The 12,135-nt window shown below is 40.3% G+C and overlaps 1 long non-coding RNA gene across 1 annotated transcript; it reads left to right on the top strand.

Annotated features, from left to right (window-relative positions):
• Positions 1-844: 844 nt before the first annotated feature.
• On the top strand, positions 845-1,933 carry LOC147860569 (uncharacterized). Its single transcript, XR_015530265.1, has 3 exons — positions 845-918; positions 1,411-1,487; positions 1,743-1,933. It is a non-coding gene; the product is annotated as an uncharacterized LOC147860569 (long non-coding RNA).
• Positions 1,934-12,135: the final 10,202 nt, after the last annotated feature.

Here is a 12,135-nt window from a genome sequence, read left to right as displayed (position 1 = left end):
TGCATGTGGGTGTACAAAGTCAAGTACATAACACTCCCAATTTACTCAGCAAATTTCACATCTCAATATGGTTCTGAGCCTAGCAATTGTTTTATATCAGCTAAATTTTGGTCCGCCGGGGGTAAAATTGATAGGGTATATATTTTTCTTTCTACCCTAATAGTTTGATTTTCTTTGTTTTCAGGAAAAAATGTGGAGGCAAAAACAACTCGTTTACTATTTTGTCATCTGGAGACCATAACCTCTTTAGGTACCGGTGAAACAACCAGAGTATATACTCTTTTGGGAAGGAAAACCATATTTGTGGTGACTATTATGAAGCATTGAAAGAAATTGTCACAAACTATATTTTTTGGCTGCTAGAGCCAACTCCAAAATGAGACTCGTGATAGAAAACATTGAAGAGGGATAAAAAGTAAGGTAAAGACCAATCTGATGAGATATAATATCAATCATAGAATGACACAGTTGATCTCTTATTACCTTTTCGTTCTAATGATGAAGGATCCAGGAAAGTGTTTGGCAACATCAAGACTAGCACGTCAAGTAAGGAGGTAAATAAGAAGTAGCATCTGCATGAGTTCTGACTCTTGTATTGCTAGAGTTGCATAATTAAAACTCTACAATTTTGAACTGATGTAGATGTGCAGAGGAAGAAGAAAACGAATTGCCACAGTTTTCTACCGTTATTCAAGGAATATCTACCTAATGTTGCAGCAGAGGTTGAATCATTGCCAGTTGCACCAAAATGTGATGAAGGTTTGATAGGTTGCCTTCCACAAAAATTGAATTGAAAGGTTCATTACTTTTTAGTTATTCGTTTCTGTTTGCAGTGCATGTGGATGAGTACGTTTATGATCTTTATGCGTTATATCAACATTCGGAGGAAGATAATGTTGACATGGAAGATCATCCTATGTGAGTTATTTTTGACCTTATTAATCCATCTCTTACCCAAAAGTAAAGACAAACTAAAAGATTTTTGCCAGTGGTATTCATCCCATAGGTCAAAGTTGGCCTCTTTATGGACAATAAAAATTCTAATTCTAATTCTAATTCTCTCTCTCTCTCTCTCTCTCTCTCTCTCTCTCTCTCTCCTTTTTGGGGGTTGGTGTTATTTTGTATCATCCTTCCATTGATCCATTGGCAATAGAATGATATGCCTTTCTTTTGAAAGTTTGAAGGGGCAAATATTATGCTGCCAACATGATAAATGGAGAAATTGGACTCTACTTAATCTTTTAAACTTGATAATAATACTAATTTAGCATCTTTCCTCTCTTTAGTTGATTGTATCTATCCGCGTATAGTTATTGCTATAATATTTTCTGTTCTCATTCTCTAGTTGATTACAGAGTTTTATTTCTCTTGTGTATTGTAAGCTAAAGTGGATTTGTTTCTTGTTTGCAGGATACAAGTAATTGATGAGGAAGACCTTAGATGAGGACATTCTTCAGGCTCTGAATATGACAATGAAGATTCAAACGGTACCAATCATATTCATGTTGGTAGATTTAATAGGCTAATTGTTTACATTTTACAATGAACCCTATAAATAGAATTAGTTTTCCAAATAAAATGTTTTCTCAAAATAGGAGTAATACTAAGAATAAGCTTACTGTTTTTCAAATACTGAATTGCTCAAACATATTTGTTTTCCAATTTTTAGGTTTAAAATAATACGATCAAATGTAAAATAGTTTTCTACATACTAATTTGTTTGATTGTTTACTAATTTTTAGATGAAAACAATCTTGTAAATGATTATCCTCAAGTGGAAAGCGATTCCGAGATAAGCTTAGTATCTGATGAGGGTGATATGCAAAGAGATTCAGAAGTAGAAAGTAAGTCAAATGCCTCAGGAATAGAGGAGAATCAGACAGGCTCAGATGTTTCCAGAGAGTATAATGATTATTCTTTTGAGGAATGGGATGATGATTGTAAAGACAAATAGTGTGCGGAAGCAATAAAAAATAGAAAACAGAGAACAAGTTTAATGGAGAGCTTAACAGTACGCGGGAGAGACAGAGAAAGTAGAACAAGAATCTCTATTAAAAAAGTATATCAACACTCTGTACATCATATGTGTTCAATGAACACTTTTATACAAGTCCATACGGACTAATAGAAGTACGGTGTACTTTAATGCTCACTCGAGCGTCTGACACTAACTACGAGAGTAATAACTCCCTAGTAGTTTAGCTGCTACTAGGCTTTCGTTACTAATGGATCCGGCTAATCGGCTCCCCACCTCACCGGCTCTTTTGCTCACCGGGTGCTCACCGGGTCACCGATCCATGTCACTCACCAGCTCAGGCTTATCCAACCGATCTGGCTCCAATTGAGCTTGCTGCTCAACACTCCCCCTCAAGCTCAACTTGAGGTCCAGTCGTAGTGTCTACGTTTGTGGCAACCGGTCCTTCTGCTCGGCTCTTGGCGTCACTCCGCCTTGCTCGCGCTCCTTGTTCGGTCTGGTTCTGTTTGCCGCGACCCCTCTTGTTCTTTGCACCTCGACCTCCTCAGTCGGCTTGTCTGCTCAACAGGCCCAATTCAACTCCCTTGTGCCGGTTCGTCGATTCCTTCGTGTTGGCGTTGACTTTCGTTGCCTTCTCGTCCTCTTGGCCTTGAATTGATCTAGTTCTTTCGAATTTGTCTGTTGAACCGAATTGACTGTCTCTGATTCGTTCTAACTCTTGTCTTAATCAGTTGCTCCCGATTTGTCTTCTGGTTCCAGGCCCTTCACCACATCGGACCATGTCCGGGTCTTGGCCTTCTTCTTTCGGTCGGCTCTGTCCTTCTTGACTCTGCCGCCGCTGCTGCTTGTTCTAACTTGTTCGGATATGTCGACTTCCTTTGTCAACTCGGCTCCTTTCTTCTTCTTGACTCTCCCTTCGTCGGTTCTTCCCTCATCGGCACAATTGGCAGTCTCTTTGCCTTTGCCCGTTCCGGTGTCTTTGCCCATTCTCCCTCGAAGTGTGGCACATCAAGATGCTTAACACCAAGCATTTCGGTGAAGTGTTGCAGCTTATCTGATCCGAGTGGTTTGGTGAAGATGTCGGCAACTTGTCGATTTGTGTGAATATACCGAAGTTTGACCTCACCGCTCAGGACATGCTCACGCACGAAGTGATAGTGCACTTCTATGTGCTTTGTGCGAGCATGGAATACGGGGTTCTTGGCGAGCTGTATGCTACTTATGTTGTCGCAGTAGATCAGAATCGGGGTTGGTACCTCGATCCGTAGGTCTTGCAGTAGTCGTCGAAGCCAAATGGCTTCACAGGTGGCAATGGTAGCGCCCCGATACTCAGCCTCAATGCTCGACAGAGCAACTATTGGCTGCTTTTTGCTGCTCCATGCAATAGCCGCGCTACCTAGGGAAAACATGTAACCGGAGGTTGATCGTCGATCTGATGCATCGACGGCCCAGTCGACATCCGTGTAACCGACCAGCTCTTCGGTTATACCGCGCCGGTATAACAGTCCCTCGTCCTTCGTGCTGCTCACATATCGTAATATTCGGTGCGCACACTGAAGATGCTCTACGGTCGGCTTCTGCATGAATTGGCTAATCACACCAACCGGATAGCTGATATCGAGTCGGGTGATGGTCAAATATATAAGGCTTCCGACAATTTGTCGGAACCGTTTCTCATCGCATGCTGGTTTGGAGTCGGGACAGAGCTTCTGGTTTCGATCATCTTCGCTACCAGAGCAAAGGTCTCGTCGTAGTCAATTTCGTGGGTCTGTGCGTATCCCTTCGCCACTAACCGGGCCTTGTACTGGTTAACTGAACCGTCGGCGTTGTACTTTATCTTGTACACCCACTTGCATCCGATCGTTTTACTGTGACGGGGAGGGTCAACCAGGTCCCATGTATCGTTGGCATCAAGTGCTCACATCTCTTCTTCCATAGCGGCACGCCAATGTGCGTCCTTTGCCGCTTCTGTGCAGCTCTCTGGCTCACGCACTTCTGCCACCTTGGTCATGTACGCATAGTGATGCGCCATGTACTCCTTGTACCCGTACTGCTTAACATGTTCCTTCTGGCGGGTTGACCGGCGTAACCCACCGTTACCCGGTTTGAGGCCCTTCTTGGCCGATTCGGTCTTCGGTGCCGAAGAACCGTCATTTTCCTTTCTGAAGTCGGATCTACTCCGATCGGACTCATCAATACCGGTTTCTTAATCTGGCATCTTCTTCTTCCCCTTCTCTTTGCGCATGAACCGTCTCCTTGGTTCCTTGCGTGGGCAGAGCACGGCAGAGTCTTCACTACTCATTGATTCTTCTTCTGATTGGTCGGATTGACCCAGTCTCTCGTTTAGCCCACTCAACCGAAACGATTCCAGACTCTCTTCTTGAGTCCCGGATTCATCATCTTCTAACTGGACCGGTTCAGGCTCATTAGCTTCATCCTCCAGTATCAGGTCGGGGTCAGAAGTCAGAGCTGGTAATGCATAGCAGGATGCCGTCTCATCAAACTCAACATCGCGGTGAACTCGGACCTCCTTTTGCTCATGTGAGTAGCCGACGAGGATGCATTTCTTTGATTTTTGTATCAAGCTTCCTCTAGTTCTCATCCGGCACATGCACATATGCTATGCTGGCGAAAATCCGAAGGTGTCTCAAATTCGACTTGCGCCTGAAATACAGCTCATGCGCGGACACCTTGTCACCGATCCGGTTTTGGATGTAGACAGTCGTCCAGACAGCCTCCGCCCAGTAGAAATGGGGCCTGCTCTTCTCTTCAAGCATTGTCCTTATTGCGTCGACAAGTGACCGGTTCTTCCTTTCAGCCACACTGTTTTGCTCTGGTGTGTATCTGTAGCTGAACTCCCTCCAAATTCTTGTTTGTTGCAGATAACTGTTGAATTGGCCGGAAAAATATTCTTTCCCGCCATCTGACCGCAGGCAATTGATCTTCCTCTCCGATTCCTGTTCCACCATGCTCTGGAGGTTTTGGAAACAGTCGAAGACTTTGCCCTTCCGCCCAATGAGGTAAATCCATGTGTGCCGGCTATAGTCGTCGATAAAGGAGACGAAGTATCGATTCCCGTCAAGACTCACGTTCTGTGCCAGTCCCCATACATCCGAATGAATAAGGTCGAGCTTGTTACGGCTACGGTTTTGTTCGACGGGGAATGGAAGCTGGTGTTGCTTCCCAAGTTGGCAAGCTTCACATACTTGGGCCTTCTGGCCACTAAACTTCGGCAAACTGAAAACAACTTGTTTCGTTTGCAAGTCTTGAAGCCATCGGTAATTGACGTGATCGATCCGTTTGTGCCACAGGCGAACAAAGCGGTGCCAACGTCATTGGTGTCGAGGATGAACATCCTCCCATCTCTACGCCCTTGCGTGATAATCTGTCCCTCCTCGATGAAGCACCCGAGGTGCGTAAACCACACCTGCATTCCGTGGTCGACGATCTGTCTGATCGACACCAGGTTCTTCGTGATAGTCGAAACGTGTAATACGTTCATCAGCTTCCCCCTCTGTCCGACGTGGCTTAGGGGAACTTCTCCAACATGCACAATTGGGTGAGGAGTGTCATCTTCAGTTTTGACAACTCTTGGTTATTCCGGTTTCGCCAAGAAGGCGAACCACTCTTTGTGGCTCGTCATGTGATTTGACACACCGGAATCAACGTACCACACTTCCTTTGATTTGGGAGTGGTCTTCTTCATCGAGTTTGCCTCGTGCTTCATCACCAAGGCTGCACCTTACCGGTCTTCTCGGTTCTGGATCCTCTTGATCCTTGTGCGATTGCCGGGCATGCCGTGTGTTGCGGCTCTGCCTCGAACTGTGAGCTTTGCCGGTTCTCCCGACCGGTTTTGCCGGATCCAGATCTGTTCGAATCGGTGCGCTTCTTTTAGCACTCGCTTTCTCTGTGGCCCTTTTTGCCACAATAGCAGCATTCTGTGACAAATTTGTCTTGCCGGCCTCCGGCGCCACCTTAACTCCCCCTGCTTGTGGAAGTCTTGGAACTGTTGTCGGCACGGTCTCTGTGTCGTCGGTATTGCCCTTGTCGGCCGCCTCCATTGCGTGCCAACCTGCCTCGTCCACCACGCGCACGGGGCCGATCCGCCTTTGTGTACAACATCCGACTGTCGGTGGGTGCACTTGTTGACGCACCGGCGTGGTTCTCCTCTACAAGGAGCATCGACTATAAGTCGAAAAATGACGGCGTATTCTCCCTCGTACATATTGATGTCCGGAAAGCTCGGAACTTAGACACCAGACCCCCAAGACAGACCTGTACCATCTCGTCTTCCTCTATAATGACGTTGATAGAGGCAAGCGAGTCACATATCTCCTTGATTCGGGCCATGTAATCAACCACCGACATGTCCTTTTATCAGACATTGCTCAACTCCTGTCGGAGTTGCAGCCTTCGGGTTGTGGTCCTTGTGGCGAACACCTTCTTTAGGTTTTCCCAAGCCTCTTTCGGCGTCTCGGCATCTCGGACGTGGCTCAACAGTTGTTCTTCGACACTGGACGCAAAGCAGTACATCACTCTGCTTGCCGATTGTTCCCACACCGGGAAGTCCTTGTGTGCCACATCAGGTGCTGTGTCGTTAGCTCCGTCGACATAGATCCATTAACCATGCCCAAGCAGGTACTGGTGCATCTTGTATGACCAAGATGCATAGTTGGATCTGTCGAGCTTCTCCATCGAAAGCAAGCTAGCCATTCCTCTATCCATTGTTTTTTTTTCTGTTCTTTACAAAGGTTAGGTTTTCTTCTTGCGAAAGCGAATGTCGGCTGCAGAGGTTCTCAATCCTCGTGCTCTGATACCATGTAAAAACAAATAGTGTGTGGAAGCAATAAAAAACAGAAAACAGAGAACAAGTTTAATGGAGAGCTTAACAGTACGCGGGAGAGATAGAGAGAGCAGAACAAGAATCTCTATTAAAAAATTATATCAACACTCTGTACATCGTATGTGTTCAGCGAACACTTTTATACAAGTCCATACGGACTGACAGAAGTATGGTGTACTTAATGCTCACTCGAGCGTCTGACACTAGCTACGAGAGTAATAACTCCCTAGTAGTCTAGCTGCTACTAAGCTTCTGGTTATTGATGGATCCGGCTAACCGGCTCCCCAACTCCCTAGCTCACAGGCTCTTTTGCTCATCGGGTGCTACCAGCTCACCGATCCGTCTTGCTCATCGGCTCACCGATCCAGATCCCATTGAGCTTGCTGCTCAACAATGATGATTGGAGGGATTCTGTCTATGTTGATTCCACCGAGGAGAGAGAATGAAAAGGTGATTAGGGTTTCTCTATAACATTGTTGACTTTTTTGTGAAAGTAAGCAAAGAGTAATGATTTGTACAATTATAAAGAGGAAAAAATGACATCATTTACGAGTAAAATCTGCAGAAAAAGTGGGCATTTCCATGTTATGGACAAGATTGTGCAAAGTTTAGGGAAATGAATGCATTCTCTTACTAGATGTTCTTCAAAGTATTGATATGAACAAGACATGTTGTAGAGTTTGTGATTTGTGCATTGAACTATCAAGGTTATGAACAAGGAGAGTTCATAGAAAAAGGGGGAGAGACGAGCACAAACAAGAGATGGAGATAGATTAGGATTAAAGAAACAAACAATATCTAATAAAAATATGTTCTATTAGATTAGGAATATAAGAGTTTATTTATTGAAGTTACAATATTTCTTTGTATAGATGACACCGTATTTTTGTCATATGAATGTATTTTCATTGATGCCTAAATTGATGTTCGAATAAGATTTCGTGTGACGTATGGGATGTGCAATCATCAATTTATGCATGTGTTAATGTGCCATGCATTATAGTCATGCTGCTTTGCTTATCTGAGTCAACATATATGTAATATTAACATTACATGAGACATAATGACAATGATGAGAATGTAAACTTGTAGAAAAGCTTATCCCAATGGTTTGCACATTGTGGTTGATATATAAGGTTAGAGCCTATAATTCAAATAGTATTGCAAGTGTCATGCATGATGCTTTAACCTATAACTTATAGGTTAAAGCTTCATGCATGACACTTGCAATACTATTTGAATTATATGCATATCATGAAACATTTTGATTCACTCGATGTGATCGTACCATATTTTGAACAATCATATATAGACAAGATGAATATGATATTAAGATCATTCAAGTAATAATATGGACAAGATGCACGTAATATTATCTTTAGGGGACATGTGAACTAGTGAATAATTGGTAACCATATTGTCAACTTGAATTTGCTCTATGTTCTTATGGGTAACGTTGTTGATGACCATGGTCTGATTTAGTGCCAATTGGAACTAGATTACAGTCATCCAATTGCAAACAAGCATTTGATTACATTTGAGAACTAAAAAAATGAAGGAATGTAAGTTTTAATGTTCATAATGGAAGAGGGTTGGATCAAATTTTAATTGTGTTCAATTGGTGTAATCACTTCCAATCTCCTAAACACATTCAATTTATTCTTGGGAAATATCAAATGAAATAGTAAAACATAGATGGCTGCAATGCGAAAGATTTGGATTGATTTGAGAGTATGAAGTACACATTTGTTTTCATCTTGTCAAAGTTACTTTTAAGAAACAACATATGAGTTAAATGAATAATTAGTGTTTATAATGAGGAGGATTTAGAAAACACACTCGAGCAATGAAACAAACATGATCTTCTTTGGTTCACTTTTGAGAAAAAACAAATAAATTACTGTAGGATTGGTGATCATCATGTCAAAATACAAGTGTGTAATAATTTAGGGGTGCTTTTGGATTCAATTGCGTGGCTATTAAACTTTGTGTTGGTCTTGGATCAATTGTTATTGAACTTGTCTTTCATTCATGGTAGTGCCTAAGATCCATTTGGATAGCCATATAGATAAGAGGAAATGAACAAACACATGTTTAAATGATCAACTTGGTTTATCTTAATCCAATTTGTGTGAGTTGTAGTATTGCAATAAACCCATTATATGTTATTTGAATTCATGTTTAGAACAAATGAACATCCATGTATGCCAACAATGGCAAATGGGTTTGTCTTCCTTCATCCATTAGCTTAGGCTTAATTGAATTTAATCCATATTGGATGCACCTCTAGGTACTTTTCAAGTATCTCAGGTGGGTGACAAGTGGTTATATGTGGCTCCATTCTTTTGAAATGATTTAACACCTACATATCTCTCTTTTATTAAAGTGTTTAGATGTTAGTATCTCTTACATGATGTACAAAGGCAATGCTTTCATATTGTGTATTTGTCTTCACTTCTTGTGTTTTCTTTTTCATCACCAAAAACAAATCACACCTTCTTTATCTTTGGGTGATGTTGATTATGCAAAATGATTTATCCGTTCATTTGTTTATAACGTATTTAAGTAACGAAAAATATATGAATATTGTTTGGACATGGAGGTTATGACCTCACATGCAAAACACCATATCTTCTTCAAACAAATAGACATGCCTTCTTATTTGGTGGAGTAATTTTCTAAAAATCTATTAAAAGCCTAAATGTAGGAGAAGACATAAGCAAGTAAAATGTGTAACCTCTTATACGATAATTATATCTCATCTGAATCGACATGATCATACCAACATCCATCCATCTATGAAACAAACTATTTACTCTATATGAAATATAAAATGCAACTTTCAAATTCATAATTGTCATAGGCATGTTATACTTAGGGTCCTCTAGATAAACAATGCAATCTATTCCACTTAATCTCATATCCGTATTCTAATGCTGACATTGTGCTTATTTTGAGTTGCAAATGACAAAAGCTTGCATAGGTTATTGTAAACTAGTTTATGGCTTGCATGAAGAATTTATTGAAATTGTAAACTAGTATTCAATTTGGACAAGCTAAAATGTACATCATTGTCGAACAATAATTCAAACAAATGTACCTATTGCGTATGTGAAATGCATTGTATTCGTTTCAATGCAAAGCCAATAAGGAATGTGAGACTCGTCGTTGGACCACCTCCATGTCAATTCAAGTAACAGCGAGGAAATGCCTTGTAGGGCAAAGGACTTACTATGCCACGGGCCTAGCTCAACAAGGTTTTCTATGCACACATACATTGTACCAATCCAAATTCATTCTTGTTTTATGCCATACATATCTATGATATGGGGCCTCGTGAACAAGCTAAAGATGACAGTTCATTTGAAATGTGGAGATACAAACATATGTTAACCGATGCTTGTAGTTTTGCTTTCTATTAAATTATGTATAGTCCATAGTTGTGCTTTTCGCCATATAGCATTTATTTGTAAAAGAAGTATGGAAGAACGTATCATAATAATCTCTAGCAATTATATTGAAACATATTGGAACATCTACATTATGTTTATGCATGGCTTTCTTATTAACCAAAACATTATGCATATCAATGATCATGTTTGAAGCAATAATGAGAGATGAGGACAAGAAAGAAATGAGAAGTTGTGTTTTTTATTTCTTGACTTTTGTGAACGTTAAAGGCACTATCGAAGTTGTAGCATGGAACGTTAAAGTGATCACGTTTGTTGCAAGTATCTTGAATTGATGTCAAATAGAAACATATTTCTTAAGCTATTTGTAATATTGGAACATTAGCACGAATTAATGAACTCATCAATTTCACTGCTGATTTGTAAAGTGTGTTTACGATAATGATCAAAGATGTTATTAATACATGTGTCACTAAATCTTCTTGTAGGTTCGAAGATGTACTAGAGCTCTAGTGTTCTTTTATCAATGAGTGATGATACATGAGTTTTTTCGGACATGATATTTTATTCTTGGTCATAGTTGAATCCATTGGTAAAACATGATAATCGAATGTATATATTAACATTATTCACGATAACATTTAGCCAAGAATTGTAAGAAACTTTATTAAAAGGTAGCAAGTACAATATTACACTACAAGACACACAAATTACCTACCTACTAATTAATAACTATGAGTGGATCCACTAATGCATAATATTTGTGCAAGATTATTTTGATGTGATGTTGTGTTTATGGTCAATATCTTCAACAATGATGGCGACCCAACCTAACAACATTAAGGATAACTATAATGTGGCATGATTTGGTTAGAATCTAACTTTCCCTTCTCTTTCTAAGGTTTATAGTGCCACCTTATTCACATGATTTCCTTACAATCTAGATTTTCCTTGATGATTGATTAGATATTTGCAATAGCCACGATGTGGCTTAATAAGAAATCATAATGGTGTAGTTGATAAAAGTAAAGAAAATTGACATGAGGAGACCATGAATGATGTGGAAGCAATTCTATCAACACATATACATATGTTGATGCTATCCTACCTTAGCCTCTTACATCTTGATGTAGAGATTTACCAAATTGAATTTGATAACTTTAATTTTCTCAAAGTAATATTCATTTTGTCTATTACAATTAGGAAGAGGTTGAAAATGTTTTTAGTGAATGGGCATTGTCATACACTATGTCGTATGACTTTCAAAGAAACATTGTGATGTGGGATGCTTGAGATAACACAATGTTAATTGCTCAAGCATGCAATTTAAGGGAGATGGTGAAGAACATGATAGCCTCAAAAGCATGAAGTTTCACATAATCAATGATATATTTCTAGGAAGGAACATAGAATGGTCATTGGAAGGTTATGTGTCCCTACCAATAAGCTTTAGAGTATATTTTTGGGGGGGGAATTATGACCTCGCACATTTCGTTTTTACGAGTGTTGGAAGTCAGTACTTGAAGATTTTTAGCCATTAGCTTTTGGTTCTTCATGTGTCAAAACTTAAATATAAAATTATGGTTTATAGTAGTAACCTTGTCAAATGCCTCATACATAAATTTTGGCGGAGCAAAGTAAAGGGAGAGCTCAAGAATAAAGTGTTGCACATTTAAGCTTTGGTCGAGGACAAATATACATCATCATTTGTCTCTATCATACACTTCAGTCATTTCCATTACTAGGATTTCATATTGCCATTATTCATCCCTCAACTATTAGAGAGAAAGAGGTGATAAGTCATGACATCTCTAATACATTATCCCTAATAACCTTTTAATAGTGCTTGGTACACTCATTCTAGTAATTCGCAAGTCACGTCATGGTACAACATTATTAATAAAGCA

Source organism: Azolla caroliniana, unplaced genomic scaffold, assembly GCF_043228905.1.
Source record: "Azolla caroliniana isolate FFs.n. ecotype wild unplaced genomic scaffold, voAzoCaro1.0.p SCAF_9, whole genome shotgun sequence".
Classification (NCBI taxonomy): domain Eukaryota; kingdom Viridiplantae; phylum Streptophyta; class Polypodiopsida; order Salviniales; family Salviniaceae; genus Azolla; species Azolla caroliniana.
This window is presented reverse-complemented; position numbering and strand designations above follow the sequence as displayed.